Source organism: Puma concolor, chromosome C1 (genome assembly GCF_028749965.1).
Source record: "Puma concolor isolate L17-30 chromosome C1, mPumCon1.1.hap2, whole genome shotgun sequence".
NCBI lineage: Eukaryota > Metazoa > Chordata > Mammalia > Carnivora > Felidae > Puma > Puma concolor.
The window spans coordinates 57,770,333-57,788,830 of record NC_141674.1 but is presented as its reverse complement, the minus strand read 5'-3'; the positions used below and the strand labels follow the sequence as shown (position 1 = coordinate 57,788,830).

Here is an 18,498-nt window from a genome sequence, read left to right as displayed (position 1 = left end):
ATATGACTGAAACAGAGAATAGAAGCAATATTCTAACAATTGTTACAAAGCAAGGTCAAACTGTGAAACCCACAGTCTCCTTCCATTCTTCTTTGTCTGCTTTTATAGACTGGTTATTTCTCATCACAACTAGAAAGCCTAATGTTTTCATGCTGCCTCTGCTAATCATCAAATATCCCATTCATCTGGAAATTTTTTCTATGGAGAAATACCAATTTCATAAATATCATGTTGTTTTAAACTATATGAACATGTATTCTGATAAATTCTACTTTTTCTAGTATGTAAAGTTAAAGACATACATGGTGACTCAGAGAAAATAGCAGTTCTTATCTTAAAGCTATTTAAGCAAAACACGTGGTAGAATATATCACCTCTGAGGACAGGGTTCTTATAAGTCTTGTTCACTTCTGTACTCCATCACCCAGCAAAATGTCTAGTATATTAAAAACATCTAACAAGTATTTACTGAATTTGTTGAAGAAGCTGAAAAGAAACTAGGTTAGGAACTGCATATGGCAAGGTCACTGGTCATGATATTTTTTATTAAGTTATTTTAAGATGTGGTGGGACAGTGGCACAGAGGGACTCTCCCTGAGTGACTGGCAGTGCCTTCATGTCACAAGACCACATCCAGTGAGCCAATGGGTGGTTCAGCAGAGAATTCCAAAGGTGGCCACAACAGCTGCATGAGACAGAAGATGGTGTCACAGTCTTTGAGGGTAAGGGGGATGCCAGCAGCCTCAAAGAACCTTGGGACGTGAGGAGGACGGCTGTGGCAGAGGTGGTGGCTAAAAAAAGATGGCCAAAGAGAGGTGCTTTAAAAAGTCTTTTCAGGTTAGTCTTGAAGATGTAAAGAGAGAAAAAAGGAATAATAACTTAACAGAGAGTGAGAAACTCAAAATCATCTGTAGCTATGCTATATCAAATAATCACCAACATTTCTATATTGTTTAAAGATTATCTGAACTACAATAGAATGTAAGTTTTAGATTTGGAAAATGAAAGATCCGAAGTGAGAGAAGCCCAACATATCACCTTACAGCTGAGAAAAAATGCTACTACCTTGAATGTCAGCTATTTGCTTGGAAAGAAAAACATATTTTGGAACAAAGAAAACCTGCTCAGGACCAATGAGTATGTCCCTTTGGAATGGATCCCAATAGTAATGACGACTCCAAAGACTTAAGGTGTTTATATCAAGTTCCTCCTCAGGAAGCTGACTTTCCAGAACAAGGAAAATCATTACAAATAGAAGAGCCAATACCTGCTATTGCTCAAAATAGACTATTTGATTTTGAATATACCAGTTCAGGTGAACATAATCTGCTAACAATATCTATTACAGAATTCTATCTATCCATCCATGGCACCTGGAAGAAAAGTTTTAATTATCTTAGTAACTTTGATAGCTTTGATGACTTTGAAATGAGTTACTTCCAGGGAAATCTTTTGAATTGAAAAGAATAACAGTTGCAGATCCTCTAGTAAACGTACACACTAGCTGAAAATGTAGAACAAAACTCTGTCAGTGTAACGACGAAATTATTACCAAGGCTGATTCACCTAGAAAGGATCACCAACACAAAAGAAGTTATCTTCAAGGCTAAATTTGAACAAATTAAAACTAAACTTAGAAATTCACAAGGAAGAAAAATAGAAAAGAAAAGCTAACAGAAGTAGAAAATCAATGTGTACATCAAAGTATAGAGGGAGCCTGGATGAATATTTTAAAGAAAGAACTATTTCCAAGAAATATTTTGATGGCACTATCAGTTCCAGTAATGCTTACAATTTTAATTTGATTTTATGTTACTCCTTTCTGACAAAATAAGAAATGATTCTAAAGACACGAAAGAGGCAATGAGCCTGAAATGAGCACTAATGAATTAAGTCTAAGAGATTATTATAATTACTTCTATTTGCCTTCCAAAATGCTTGTGAATACCTCAAAATATTGCCAGTAAATCATATGGAGCCTGATCACCAGGCCTCCATCTAAAGAGACTAAAACATACCAGTGAAAAATAAACTAAGGATTCCAAACCAACACAAACTGTTATCTGTATGCCATCTGAAACTCTTCAATCACCTCATCTTATTCTGAAAGATATCATCAATGTTTATTTGTCTCCTTTAGTAAAAATCAGAAAATTAGATCTTTTTTCCAAAAAAAAGATCAAAGAATAAAGAAAGCTCTTGACCTTGCCTAAATGTAGGTACACGTTCAGCATGAGCTACAAGACTCTAACTCACTTTGAAATTTAAAAAAGGGAATTTATTTAGGTGTGTGTACACAAAAACCTACAACTCTAAAAAATAGAAATCAAATACAATGGCACTTGAATTAAATGATTGTTGCTGAAATATGTCCTGTACCTCTTCCCTTTCTTTGCTCAAACAAAGAATCTGTAAGGTGGTACATCACTGGGTCAAACTGCCATGGGTCAAACTGTCATGGACTCTATAGATTATGAACACTTCTTCAAAACTATACTGAAAATACGTTTTATCTTACACCTTTAATAAAGTTAAGCTTAATTTTTAAATATACATAGCTCGACTTAAGTACTATTATAGAATTATAGCAGATTTCTTATACTGCCTGTAACCCTAATTATAGTCAAAATGTATATTATACTTCATCGGAAATCAATAAGATGTTTTCTTTATTTTTTTAATTTACTTTTTTATTTGAATATAGTTGACACACAATGTAACATTAGTTTCAGGTGTATAACATAGTGATTCTACAAGTTTTTGCATTATCCTACGTTCACCACAAGCATACCTACCATCTATTACCAAATAATTTCAGCACAATATCATTGACTACATTCTTTATGCTTTGCCTTTTATTTCTATGATTTATTCATTCCATAACTAGAAGCCCGTAACTCCCTCTCGCCTTCACCCATTTTGCCAATCATCAGTTTGTTCCATGTTATCTACAGATATTTTAATTATTATGTTTGGCATCTTCATTTTTTCCTTAAGCAAGAGATGAAAGTGAATCATTTTGAAGACAGGCAGATGGGCTTTTGAAATTCCTTACAATAATATTTCAGTAAAGTAACTATTGGACATTCAGAGCATACCTTAAGTTGCATGTAAATCCCTATAACACTATTGTACTTAATTTCTCAAATAAAATGTTTTTGAGATCATGATTAGAGAACTGACAATTTCTTAGGCTCAGGAACTAGGTAAGTGACTATCTCTGAATTAGTTCTAAAAATATGGTGCTTAAAGTGATGCTTCAGCAAAATCACAATACTAGTGTTGCAGACTTTCAGGATAACTCTTATTGAGTCAAAAATTTAAAACATTAAATGCATGAATGTCAAGGACATTTTCTACTTGCTTTATATAAATTTTTTCATCAAACAATGAGAAGGAATTAGTTCAGTTCAGAAAGTTTGAGACCTATGTTCACACATATGTGTGTGTGTGTGTGTGTGTGTGTGTGTGTGTGTGTGTGTATATATATATATCTTTAGTTTTAAAGCAAGTGTAGTTTGTGCCTTTCAAAATAATATTTATAAGATAAAAACATAATTCTGAGTTTGATCTAAAATTTAATGTTTAGATTATTTTACTCTAAATCTTTGCCTAACATTAGGATCATTCTCTATACCTGGCACACTTATTTTTCCAGCCATAATTCTCAATGAGCCCTATATTCTAGTCAAAATAGATTTTAATTCTTCTTTAAATTTTTTTTAATGTGTGTTTATTTTTGAGAGAGAGAAAGAGAGAGAGAGAGAGAGACAGAATCGACAGAATCCAAAGCAGGCTCCAGGCTCTAAGCTGTCAGCACAGAGCCCAACATGGGGCTCAAACCCACGAACCATGATATCATGACCTGAGCCAAAGCTGGGCGCTTTGGCTTAACCGACTGAGCCACCCAGGCACCCCATAGATTTTCATTTCAGATAAACAAATAAGTAAATAAACAATAAAAATTCATGCCCTCCTACATGCTTTTTTTTTTTTTATTATTATTTACATCCAAATTAGTTAACATATAGTGCAACAATGATTTCAGGAGTAGATTCCTTAGTGCCCCTCACCCATTTAGTCCATCCCCCCTCCCACACCCCCTCCAGGAACCCTCTGTTTGTTCTCCATATTTATGAGTCTCTTCTGTTTTGTCCCCCTCCCTGTTTTTATATTATTTTTGTTTCCCTTCCCTTATGTTCCTCTGTTTTGTCTCTTAAAGTCCTCATATGAGTGAAGACCTATGATATTTGTCTTTCTCTGACTGACTAATGTCACTTAGCATAATACCCTCCAGTTCCATCCATGTAGTTGCAAATGGCAAGATTTCATTCTTTTTAATTACTGAGTAATATTCCATTGTATGTATATACCACAACTTCTTCATCCATTTATCCATCGATGGAAATTTGGGCTCTTTCCATACTTTGGCTATTGTTGATGGTGCTGCTATAAACATGGGGGTGCATGTGTCCTTTCAAAACAGCACACCTATATCCCTTGGATAAATACCTAGTAGTGCAATTGCTGGGTCGTAGGGTAGTTCCATTTTTAATTTTTTGAGGAACTGCCATACTGTTTTCCAGAGTGGCTGCACCAGCTTGCATTGCCACCAACAATGCAAAAGAGATCCTCTTTCTCCACATCCTCACCAACATCTGTTGTTGCCTGAGTTTTTCATGTTAGTCATTCTGACAGGTGTAAGGTGGTATCTCATTGTGGTTTTGATTTGTATTTCCCTGATGATGAGTGATGTGGAGCATTTTTTCATGTGTCAGTTTGCCATCTGGATGTCTTCTTTGGAGAAGTGTCTATTCATGTCTTTTGCCCATTTCTTCACTGGATTATTTGCTTTTTGGGTGTTGAGTTTGATAAGTTCTTTATAGATTTTGGATACTAACCCTTTATCTGATATGTCGTTTGCAAATATCTTCTCCCATTCTGTCAGTTGCTTTTAGTTTTGCTGATTGTTTCCTTCACTGTGCAGAAGTTTTTTTTATTTTGATGAGGGCCCAGTAGTTGATTTTTGCTTTTGTTTCCCTTGCATCCGGAGACGTGTTGAGAAAGAAGTTGCTGAGGCCAAGATCAAAGAGGTTTTTGCCTGCTCTCCTCGAGGATTTTGATGGCTTCCTGTCTTAGATTTAGGTCTTTCATCCATTTTGAGTTTATTTTTGTGTTTGGTGTAAGAAAGTGGTCCAGATTCATTCTTCTGCATGTAGCTGTCCAGTTTTCTCAGCACCACTTGCTGAAGAGACTGTCTTTATTCCATTGGATATTCTTTCCTGATTTGTCAAAGATTAGTTGGCCATATGTTTCTGGGTCCATTTCTGGGTTCTCTATTCTGTTCCATTGATCTGAGTGTCTGTTCTTGTGCCAGTACCATACTGTCTTGATGATTACAGCTTTGTAGTATAGCTTGAAGTTCAGGATTGTGATGCCTCCTGCTTTGGTTTTCTTTTTCAAGATTGCTTTGGGTATTCAGGGTCTTTTCTGGCTCCATACAAATTTTAGGATTATTTGTTCTAGCTCTGTGAAGAATGCTGGTGTTATTTTGATAGGGATTGCATTGGGTAGTATGTAGATTGCTTTGGGTAGTATCGACATTTTAACAATATTTGTTTTTCCTATCCAGGAGCATGGAATCTTTTTCCATTGTTTTTGTGTCTTCTTCAATTTCTTTCATAAGCTTTCTATAGGTTTCAGTGTATAGATTTTTCACCTCTTTGGTTAGACTTATTCCTAGGTATTTTATGGTTTTTGGTGCAACTGTAAATGGGATCAATTCCTTGACTTTTCTTTCTGTTGCTTCTACGTGTGTTTTTCATACCATATCTTTATCTACACTTATCTATATACCTCAATTGACATTAACAGTATACAAATTGCATGTCCCTAATAGGCCTAAATACTTCTAAAGAAGACATTTTGTCTGATTAATTTTGGCATCCTCTATGGCATGTATCAATTACCTTGCACAAAACAAGTTGTCAGTAGCTTTGTTGAATGCATTCTATATATTTAATAAAACAGTCCAGTTCTATCAGGACAATCACCCTCACTAAGCTGAGAACACACCTGCTTACCTAGCCAATCACTCAGATGTCCAGTGGGGTGCCATATGTCAAAACCAGATTGCTCTCACAGATTTCCTGAATGACTTATTTGTAATATTTTGTTATTAAAATATTTGTTATCACATAAATGAGGTGTCTTTTCTACCTTCTTGTGTAATAGCAAGAGTAGTAAATAGTTTAACTTTCTTTTACAGAGTACACACTTACTGATTTGTATTATCACTCAAATCCTAAATGGCAGGAAGTTTCTTAGAGCTACCCTAATGCTGCCTGTGATAAAAATGTCAGTAGATTTAAAACTACTTATAAAATAATTATAGCAAAACACATGAAACAATAAAAAGTTATGCCAAAGACATCATAGTACTTCAAAACCTAATCTATCATGCATATAATTCTGTTCTCTAGTAGAAGTAATCCAACAAACCAAATCACTAAATCAAGTTAAGGTATTATTGACTCAATATTTTTCTAGTTCCACATAACATCTTAATCATAACAGAAGACTTCTGTAACTCATCTGCTTCTCACTAATCAAGAGGATTATTTGGGGATTTTACAAGTTTTAAATTATTTGAAAAGGTCAATACAAAACTGATTATTTCTTATTGACAAAGTTAAAAATCATATTGTTATGAAAATAAAAAAAATTGCAGTATTTAGCTCTGTGGGCTAGGTTCAAATCTGGAATGACTTGGCCAAGTAAAATAAAATCAGAAACTTTATAATTTTTTAGCAGTTTGAGGTTTTAGATCTTGAATTTAAAAACAGCATATCTACCTATGTAAAGTCTTAAAAAGAACAACAGAGAGGTCATAATTTTCCTTCCAAAATGTCCCAGATATAAAATTTGATTCCCCAGTCCAAAGAAAAGGAAAAAAGATCTTAAAATATTCAAGAGCTTGATAATGAAAAACAGCAATAACAACAACAAAAACCCCAAAACACCAAAAAACAAAAACCCAAACAATTCATAAGGTTGATATAAATTGAATTATTTTACACTGTTAATATGTTTGAATATAGTCCATTTATTTTTAACCAAATTTTTGGGAATGAAACCAAACTACTAAGGATGCAGAAAGAGAAAGGCATAAGCAAAGCAACTACAAAGGAGAGTAGTTACTGTGCCTCCTAACTTGTCATCTACATTATGGTATTCTAAAGAATATATAGTAAATTTAAATTTAAAAATGAGTCAGAAATTTGAATATTATTAACGAGATATAGCATAAAAATAAAATAATTTTAGCCTTCTGATATCAAATATCTAGGCCCTAGAATCTAAAAAGCAATAAATGAAACAAAAATTTCTACTTATTTTTTCCTTAGAAACTTCTGTTTCCATGAGTCCTTGGATTAAGATATTAGTCAAACAGAAATTATAATGTGTAGAGAATATCTGGTAAAGTGGTGTTTCAGTAACGAACCATAACATGAATTACACTAAATGTAGGAGTTACATTTTTATGAAATGAAAAGTTATAAAATATAATTACTATTACATCTCAAGTTATTTTCAACATACTTAAGTTCTTTTCCTAACAATCAAGGGAGCTCTTCCATTTATCACCTCCATCATCAGCATTACCAAATTTCACCAGGCTCAGATAATGAACAAAATTTATTGATGTTATTCTGAGTCATCTGAATTCTACTATTTAAGCTATGTACCTATATTAGACTGAATACTGGCTTCAAAAAGATAGGTCCCAGTCGTAAACTTTGATACCCGTGAATGTGATCCTATGTGAAAACAGGGTCTTTGGATTTCAAGATGATGTAAATTTAGGGTAGGCTTTGCAGCCAACCATGAGTGTCCATAGAACAGAGACAGAAAAAGAGAAAAGAGACACAAGGGAAAAGCCAGGTAAAGATGGAGTTAGATGCTGGGGTAATACATGTATAAATCAGAAAGCTAAAGACTGCTGGAGTCTCAGCCACCAGAATGTACAAAAGAGGCATGGAATAGACTGATTTTTCCTCAGAGCCACCAGAAGGAACCACTCCTGCTAACACTTGGATTTCAGACTTCATAGTCTCCAACAATAAGAGAATAAATTTATGTTATTTTAAGTCACCCACTTTGTGGTAATTTGTTAAGGTAGTGCCAGGAAACAAATATAACATATAGAACAAGGGTAAAAAAACGATAATGAAAGCAATGATTTTTAAGAAAATTTTATTTATTTTACCAAAATTCTTATTTAAAATTTTCCATTATAAGACTTCATAAAATTCAGATATATAATGAAATATGTACCATGTCATCTAGGCATATAACACTTGAGGAATCATTGGTTTATTTCAAAGTACATTTTTTTCTCTTACAGCTTATTTTGTGTACAATATTATAAGTATTAAGCATTATGTTCAAAGCCGCACGGCTGATTAGGAATATTGCTTATGTTATTTATTTTATTTATTATTCATTCACTTATTTTATAGCAAGATTTTAAATTTTTTTAATTTTTAAACAAATGTTTATTTATTTATTTTGAGAGAGAGAGAGAGAGAGAGAGAGAGAGAGAGAGAGAGAGAGAATCCCAAACAGGCTACACACTGTCAGTCGAGAGGGCCCCATGTGGGGCTTGATCTCAAGAAATTGAGACAATGACCTGAGCCAATATCACAAGTTGGACACTTAACTCACTGAGCCACCCAGGGACCCCTAAGCAGGATTGTTTTTTAATTTTTTTTTAAGTTTATTTATTTATTTTTAGAGAGACAGAGACAGCAAGAGAGAGAGCCTGACGTGGGCCTCGTACTCATGACACCGTGAGATCGTGACCTGAATCAAAACCAAGAGTAGGATGCTTAGCCAGCTGAACTACCTAGGCACCTCTAAGTAGGATTTTTTTTTAAGATTTAATTTCTTTAAATAATCTCTATACCCAACGTGGGGCTCGAATACACAACTTCCAGATCAAGAGTTGCACGCTCTAAAGACTGAGCCAGCTAAGTGCCCCTACTTATGCAATCTAGTAACATCAAGTAATTATAAAAATGTAAAAAAATAATAGTGTATGTATTAAAATGAATCCATTTGCTTATGACAGAAAAATGCTGTCAAAATTATAATTGAACAGGGAGACAGAGATCTGGGTTTTGTTTCTTTGGCATTTTAAGGTCATATGATCATGAAATTAACTAAATCTCACTTTCTTTATCTGTAAAGTAAAACTGACAAAACTTGCCTATATAACTCCTTGAGATTCTCTCTGAAATAAACTGAAATGTATATGAACATATTTTATACATTATTGGGGTTGCATACTTCAGTTTTCTTATTTAAGTAATGTTTATCATAAAACTGCAAAGAAAAACTATATATGTGTGAACCAGTCAAAGTAACTTTATAAAACCGAATCCAGCAGTTGAAACTGTGGCTTCTTCTAAAGGTGCAAAAGCAATACTTTACCAAATTTTAACATGAAAATCATTTGAGCCTCAAGACAAGTATACTCATGTCATTATTGTTAAATGAAAAAAGACAATACAAAAGAAGTGGATAGCATAACCTAATATTTATTTATTTATTTATTTATTTATTTATTTATTTATTTAAGAGAGAGAGCATGAGTGGCGAAGAGGGGCAGAAGGAGAGAGAATCTTCAGCATGCTCCAGACTCAGTGGACCTGACCACATTGAGTGTGGAGCCAGACGCAGGGCTCCATCCCACAACCCTGGGATCGTGACCTGAGCAGAAAGCAAAAGTCAGATGCTCAACTGACTAAACCACCCTGGTGTTCCTTCCCCAGTATCTTTATTTTCTCACGTGGAGCTGGGAAAAGTTTTGTGTACTGATACTTGTTTTAAGATATTATTCATGAACAATCTGAAGATTACATTGTTGTATGTTTTGTATGATAAAAATGACTACATTGGCATATATATATATAGTGGTGTTGAACAATGGATAGTGAATGGTAGAAATCAGGTTTCTTATTGTTGCAATAGGGGATCTCAGAGAAACAAGAGGTGGAGGATAGAATGATCCATGTGGTAATGGGCTAGAAACTGTAAGAATTCATGTTTAAATTAATATAGATACATGGTTACACATAGAAATATTTCTGGATATGTATATATACACATATTAGTATGCACACATACATTTCCTTGCTCTGTCAGCTGAGAAGGCCTAGAAGCAGTAATACCCCAGTAGCAATACCACAGCTAGTGCTCTCATTTTCTTTTCTACTACATTCTTTACAAAATGTACCAGAGCTTCTTGAGAAATGTTTCTAGGACTGGGACAGAAAATATACAAGATGACCGCAGAAGCATCTTGTAGGGACACAAAGTAAAGAAGTGATAAAAAGTATGTCAAAGGATGGGGTACCTGGGTGGTTCAGTCGGTGTCGGGATTTGACTTCAGCTCAGTTCATGATCTCTCAGTTTGTGGGTTCTAGTCCTGCGTCAGGCTCTGTGCTGACAGCTCAGAGCCTGGAGCCTGCTTTGGATTGTGTCTCCCTCTCTCTCTGCCCCTCCCTCACTCACATTCTGTCTCTCTCCCTCTCAAAAATAAATAAACATTAAACAAATTTTAGAGGCGCCTGGGTGGCTCAGGCAGTTAAGTGTCCAACTTTGGCTCAGGTCATGATCTCACAGTTTGTGGGTTCAAGACTTCTGTGCTGCCAGGTTGGAGCCTGGAGCCTGCTTCAGATTCTATGTCTCCCTCTCTCTCTCTGCCCCTACTCCACTTGCCCTCTGTCTCTCTCAAAAATAAATAAACATTTAAAAAAATTTTTTTTAATTTTTTTTTAATGTTTATTTATTTTTGAGACAGAGAGAAACAGAGCATGAACGGGGGAGGGTCAGAGAGAGAGGGAGACACAGAATCTGAAGCAGGCTCCCGGCTCTGAGCTGTCAGCACAGAGCCCGACACGGGGCTCGAACTCACGGACCGTGAGATCATGACCTGAGCCGAAGTCGGACGCTTAACCGACTGAGCCACCCAGGCGCCCCTAAAAAAAATTTTTAATTAAAAAAAAAGTATGTCAAAGGAACATAGGAATCCAATAAAAAAGTACCTAATGGTTAAAGCTGAAGCAATTTGAACAATAAAATAAAGTTGTATTGGATTATAACTTCAAGTATAAAACAAACATCCATGAGTCCATACTGGTACTTTATCTCTGTGTTCTTCCTCCCCAAATCCTATAGCCCTAGCCTAATCATAAGAAAAAACATAACACAAGTCTCAGTGGAGGGACTTCTAGAAAATACCTGACCAGCATATCTCAGAATTGTCAAGATCATCAAAAATAAGGAAAATGTGAAAAAGTGTCACAGCCAAAAGAATCTTGGGAGATATAATGACTGAATACAATGTGGTATTCAGGATGATATTCTGGAACAGAAAAAGACATTAGGTAAAAACTATGAAAATAGGAATTAAGTATGGTATTTAATTAAAAATAATTATAAGTCAATATCAATATTGACTTATTAATGGTGACAAATGTACCATACTAATGTAACATAATAAAGGGGAAAGTGGGCATGGCGGTATATGGGAGCCCTCTGTAATGTAATACTTACACTTACTTTCAAGACAGTAAAAAAAAAAAAAAAAAAGATTATATTAATGGAAGAAGCGGGCTTAATAAGTCCCCCATTCCAATGACCTCAGCTTATGTGGGAAACTGAAATACACATTGGCTCATGCTCACAAAAGTTATTAAATGAAATAAACTGAGAGTTATACTTAGTTCAATGTATTGTCCACTATACTACAATATCAATCTATTTCTGAAGACAAATATAAAACTCACGGCTTTAGTTTTCTGTTACTTGCTGATCCCATTTCAATTGACCCTGGACATAATTCAATAATACTTTATCTATGTGGCATCATTTCAATGGAGTTCACAGTGATTTGTTACCGGTAGATTTAATTGGAAAATACTGAGTACCACTTAGAAAATATAATATTGTACATTTTACTTTTTTAGTTAACAGAATATACTAAATATCTTTTCTGAACACCATATATTTGGCTTTTCTCTAATACAGTGATTCCCTGAGTGTAAGTATGTGTGCTTTGCCTGCAATTCTAAACTTGGTTTTTGCAATCACATGGTGGTAATTAGCTATCTCTACCTCCATGACCATATTTCTAGTTTTCATTTTGTCATATACTTTGCCACCCTTCAACAGCCAGTTCCCTTCCTCAATTCTGTTACTTCTGGGAAGTCTGCTACATTGTATTAAAAAGAACACAAGCGGGGCGCCTGGGTGGCGCAGTCGGTTAAGTGTCCGACTTCAGCCAGGTCACGATCTCGCGGTCCGTGAGTTTGAGCCCCGCATCGGGCTCTGGGCTGATGGCTCAGAGCCTGGAGCCTGTTTCTGATTCTGTGTCTCCCTCTCTCTCTGCCCCTCGCCCGTTCATGCTCTGTCTCTCTCTGTCCCAAAAATAAATAAACGTTGAAAAAAAATTAAAAATAAATAAATAAAATAAAATAAAATAAAAAGAACACAAGCAACAGAGTTGGAAGTCTTGGGTCCTGCCACTTGTTCACAACTTTATAATTTGAAACAAATCTGTAACCTTTTTTGAGCTTCTAAGGATTGTATAAGGATACAATGAGACATATGCTAAAGTCTATATATAGTTATTTTATTTGTTTTCTCCTGGAAGTGCAAGTAGGTAACTAAGCTTTATAAGAACAATTTTGAAACAAAAAATACTTAGAGTAGAAATTAACGGTATAAATAGTCAATAAACACTTATTGAGGATCAGCCTTTATTTAAAGCTTAGAATGCATAAAATGAGCATAGAGCATAAGATGTCCAGCACTATATTAAAGTGCATAATCTCCATTATTATATTAAATCCTTATGTAGTAGACTTATTACCATTTCCCTTGACAGATAAGGAAATTGAGCCCTCGAGAGCTTAAATGTCTTGCCCATATGAGCTTTGGTGCTGAAATTTGGGGGGCATTATTTTTCAACTTGGAGTGATATTTTATTGATTTTTTTAATTAATTCTTGCTACATTTTAATTTTTCTAGGTCTCATAAACAACAGCAAAAGGAAAAAGTAGAGAAAAAAGATGCAAGACTCAGCATCACTCCAAAGAAGGTGCTGTTTCTTCTTCATTAAAGTCAATTGTGTCATTTAGAATGGATTTGACTGAAAGTAATAGAAAACCTGGCTTCTTTGGCTCAAACAATAAAGAATACTGTTTTAACTTGACATATAAGGTAAATCTTAGAGTGGCTCTAGACTTAGTCTGAGCAGTGTCTTGGAAGTGTCACCAAAGAACTGGGAGGCTTCTATCTCCCTATTCTGTCAACTCCTAAATTATATTAATTCTAAGACAGGCTAGTTTTTTGGTCAAATATGGGTGCAGCAATTTCAGATATAGTATCCAAATAAGAAAATATGCAAAAGAATAAAAAGGGCAGTTTATTTGTGTGTGTGCATGTATCTTCTTAAGAGTGAGGAATTTTTTTTTTTTTTTTTTTTTTTTTTTTTTTTTGCAGACCTCCTGTCATGTCTTGTTGGCCGGAACTGGGTCTAACCAATCCTTGATCAATAGATTGAAATGGTCATAACTGGGCTAGACTAATTATAGTTTACCCTAGAGATGGAAAGAGATACCTCCTCCTGAGACTTGTGTGGGAGGGCAGATACCTGAAAAAAAAAATACCCAAATAAAATCAGGGTTCTGGCAGCAAGGCAGAAAAAGGTACTGGATGTCACATATATAAGTAGTTATGTCTGCTGCCATACCACAATCAAGTAAATGAAAGAACCAAGGCTTTAAAAAATCCCAGGCTCCAACTACTGCTCCTTTTCATTTGTAGTATGTTGCTTCAATTTATCAGATGTGACTTCCTGATGAATGAAATATTATTTTCTAAGGCTTATGTAATCAAAAAGTCTTATATGGGGCACCCGGATGGCTCAGTTTGTTGAGCGTCCGACTTCGGCTCAGGTCATGATCTCGCAGTCTGTGAGTTCGAGCCCTGCGTCGGGCTCTGTGATGACAGCTCAGAGCCTGGAGCCTGTTTCAGATTCTGTGTTTCCCTCTCTCTCTGCTCCTCCCCCACTCATGCCCTGTCTCTCTCTCTCTCTGTCAAAAACAAATAAACATTAAAAAAAATATGGGGCGCCTGGGTGGCGCAGTCGGTTAAGCGTCCGACTTCAGCCAGGTCACGATCTCACGGTCCGTGAGTTCGAGCCCCGCGTCAGGCTCTGGGCTGATGGCTCAGAGCCTGGAGCCTGTTTCCGATTCTGTGTCTCCCTCTCTCTCTGCCCCTCCCCCGTTCATGCTCTGTCTCTCTCTGTCCCAAAAATAAATAAACGTTGAAAAAAAAAAATTTAAAAAAAAAAATAAATAAATAAAAAGTCTTATAGTTTTATTGTACTTAAAAAAAGACAGATAACTTACAACATGGCTAAGGATGCAGACTGGAGTTCATTCCATATTCTGCCTAGTTCCCTGCTATAATTTATATAAATTATTTCATGAGAATAGAAGGTCCAAAGCAATGCAGTAAAGTGTCTGGTGAAAATTTAGCCTGTGCATGTGCTTACAGATTAGAGAAGCACTATAACAAGATAAATGATGCAGAAAGCTGCCAGTGTGCTTCTCCAGGTGTGCACAAAGATTCTTGGTAAATGTAGCAAAAGTAAAAGGACACATACACCCAAACGAAATTAGTGTGAACCACATGTGCATTCTATTCGTGTGATCCTAGGCCTATGATTTACCCTCTCTGGTCCTTTGATTCCTCACTTGTAAGACTGAGATCATTTCTACCTCACACTTGAAAAGAGCAATATATCCTGTTTGTCTGTTTCTACTTTCTCTATAGAGACTCTTCCTAGAGCTTGAGGCACATTTGTGGCAATTATTATGTTTCATTTGCCATGCCAGGTCAGGTAAAAAAATAGTGTGTGAGCAAAGTATATGAAATCCATGGTGACTGTGAAATTGTCTGAAATATGCGAATAAGAGAGAGCGTGCACAAGTACTCCTGAATGGGGCCAAAGTTAATAACGTCCAGTACAAATACTAAAGAATGCAAAATTTGTAAACAATGTTGGATCACTGACTTTGATAATGGCATCCTTCAGTTAACCATTACATCCAATATCTTTTAGTACATTTTGGCTGAAAACACCTTGGTATTTGTGATAGTAAATTTTATGTATGAACTTGGCTGGGTTACAGTGACCAGGTATTTGTTCAAACATTATTCTGGATGTTTCTGTGAAGGTGTTTTTTAGGATGAGGTTAATTAATATTTAAATTAGTAGACTTTGCATAAATATATCACCCTCCATAATGTGGGTGGACCTCATTCAATCAGTTGAAGACCTTAATAGAAAAAAGACTGACCTCCTCCCCAAGTAAGAAGGAATTCTGTTAGAAACTCCCTTTGGACTTAAAACATGGCTAAATAGCTCTACACCCTTCTCTTGAAACACTTCTCTGAGTCTCCAGCCTGCTGGCCTACCCCATAGGATTCTGAACTCACCAAACCTCCACAATATTCATGTGAGTGAATTCCTGAAATCAATCCTCTCTGTCTCTTTCTGTCTGTCTGTCTGTCTGTCTCTCTCTCTCTCTCTCTCTCTACACACACACACACACACAAATACATATACACATACATTATCTATCTATCTATCTATCTATCTATCTATCTATCTATCTCCTGTTGGTTCTTTCTCTAGAGAACTCTAATAGAGTATGTGTACTGAGCCTGCCTTAAACATTTCTTGACATAATGGAAAGACACATATAATGAGAACAGAAGACTCGATTTCAATTAGAGTTCTGTTATTTCCCAATTCTTGGTAAGTTTCTTTGATTTCTTTTTAGTTGCTTTACTCCCCTGGGCTTCTATTTTCTCTATTTAGTATATGGTGGTAATCACATCTACCTTACAAGATAGCTATAAATATCAACGCATGTGAAACTCCATTTGGTTTTTGGGAACAGTCCCTCATAGAACATTCCCTAGTGTTGTTTTTCCTGACAAGTACTCCTTTCTTTCTTTCTCCCTATTTTCTATGACTATGATTGAAATGAGCTCAATGAGTCACAAAAGTATTCTATTTGCAAAAGTGGTAATTATAAGGAAAGCAATCACATTGCTACATGTTTTTTATATATCATTTTATTTAATATGCTAGCAGTCTACATTGAAGTTAAAGGCAAATGAACATCATCTGAAATAGTTAAGTCAGTCTAGCAGATTGCTTCTCACACATTTCTTCTTAGTATCTTTTCTGCACTCACTCACTTTGGGGTTTCAAGTCAATAACCACTTTTCAGTCTACAGTAATTTACTGAACATTTATTATGGATCTGGTATTGTCCTAGGTGCTAGACACACTGTGCTTGATGCTGGGGTTTGAATTAAACCTGGAAGATTTATTACTTAAATTATATCAGTCTCATTTAATGGAAATTTATATTTATACTATATGGTAGAAGGGGACAGACAGGCTAGAAAAGGTAGGAAAAACAGTAAATTTTCCTACCTTCTAAAGGCTCTAAGAACCCAAACCCTTTAAATGATAATGGATCCTAATAGTTTAGAAAATTAAATACAATCTTTGTGGTCTCTGGACTTTTGTACATGATTTCTTCCCCTTAATCCATGACTGTCTCTCCAGCTTTTTCCCCTTCTCATCCCAAAATGTAAATGTCACTTCCACTCAGATCTACCCTCGTTTTGAGTCTTGGTTACATGAGTATGTTCCTGTCTGATGTCACCATGTAATTTCCCCATCATAAAATTATAATGCTTGTCTTGGTTTTATTTGTCTCTCCCACAAAACTGTTAACATTCTGACAGTAGAGGCCATGCATTTCTTGACTGATATTTATCTCTAGGGCCAACAGTAATATTTAATAATTATTTGTCAGATAAATAAGTGATTGGATCAGTTACACCACAATCAATAGAGAAATTACACATCCATTCCCCAAATCTAATGATCTTCATGTCTCTACCTCATTCATTCTTTCATGTATTCATTCAGAAATTCTGTGTTAAGCTTCAGGGCTGTATATCAAAATCAGAATTAAATACTCACCATGTTCTGCTTAAGAAAGCATATCTGGATATGAATTAGTTAATTAACTAGGTCATCAGCTATTGATATTGAAATACTTGTTATTTCCAATATATAAAGTACTTATTTTTTAGATTCATCACAGTAACACGTCTTATGCCATACCCCCTAACTAGAATATAAGCCATGAGGACAGGGATTTTTGACTATTTTATTCAGTGCTTTACCCTGAGGTCTTAGAAGAGTCCTGGCACATACTAATTACTCAATACATATTTGTTGCATGAATGAAATAAATTAATGCACGTACCATAGAAAGAACTCTGGTTTACAGATTAAAGCCCCAGATTTTGTTAACCCCATCCCAACTTGGCTGGGAATCTCTGATAGTACAAACCACACAGAGTTCTGTGAGGGTTAAGTAAGATAATATTTATGAAAGCAAATTGGGAAATACTGACCAAGTGCCAGGTAGTATCAGTAATATTGAATCAGAAAAACATCCTTTTATAATAATACTGATAAAAGATAACAGTATTTATGGTTTCTATTTCTCAGTTTTATAAGGTAGCGAATGAAAATTTGAATTAATTTTTGAAGCTAATCTGCCTGCTTCGCCAACACACCAAGTGACGCCACCGGCCTGTTCCCAAACCAGCTCAGTGTAAATTACGTGCATCTCTTACACCAGTCAAAGAGGGGAAGGAAATGCTGCTTACGTTATAACCACATACTTCATAACTGAGTCGAAAGGTACATTTGTGGGTGAACTCCATTTCTGCGCTCAAAATAGGCATGAGGAGATGCTTAAAAGTAAGCTTTAACTCCAAATGAGAATATGTGTTCCAGGTTTTAGCTAAACCTAGTAACAAATTTCCCACAGATCCAAATGCCTGATATCCTGTTCACTGAGATGGAAGAAGAAAGTTTATTTTTATTCCAAGTAAAGCTGAAAATGTATTTATAAGCACTATTGAGTTATAAAACAGGTTATCTTTCTGAGACACTTCAACAGATACTGCTGTTTCTATCCATTGGTTTATCTCCATAATACAAAGCATCCATTATGTGCCAGTTTGCTTGTGCCTTGGTTAAGCTCTGTGAAGCAGTAAGTATGGTTAGATTTCTATGCAGAAATCTAGGCACAGAGACATTCTACCAGACAGTTGTTGCACAGTGGTTAACAATAAGGTCTCTAGAATCAAATGGTCAGAGTTTTTGTTCTGGTTTCTCCATTTAATGTGTGGTCTTAAGCAAGCTACTTAACTTCTCTAGGTTTTTAATTTTGTAGCTAAAAATGATACTGACACTAGCTTTGCTGTGAAGAGCAAAGGGGGCAATCCTAGTACAGTAGTTAGAATAATGCGTGGCAC

At 35.5% G+C, this 18,498-nt stretch overlaps 1 protein-coding gene and 1 pseudogene across 9 annotated transcripts in view; one reads left to right on the top strand and one right to left on the bottom strand.

Annotated features, from left to right (window-relative positions):
- The window catches only part of LRRC7 (leucine rich repeat containing 7), a 571,671-nt gene that overhangs the window by 524,464 nt on the left and 28,709 nt on the right, over positions 1-18,498 (bottom strand). The window lies entirely within an intron of this gene.
- LOC112864034 (shugoshin 1 pseudogene) lies at positions 802-1,461 on the top strand (annotated as a pseudogene).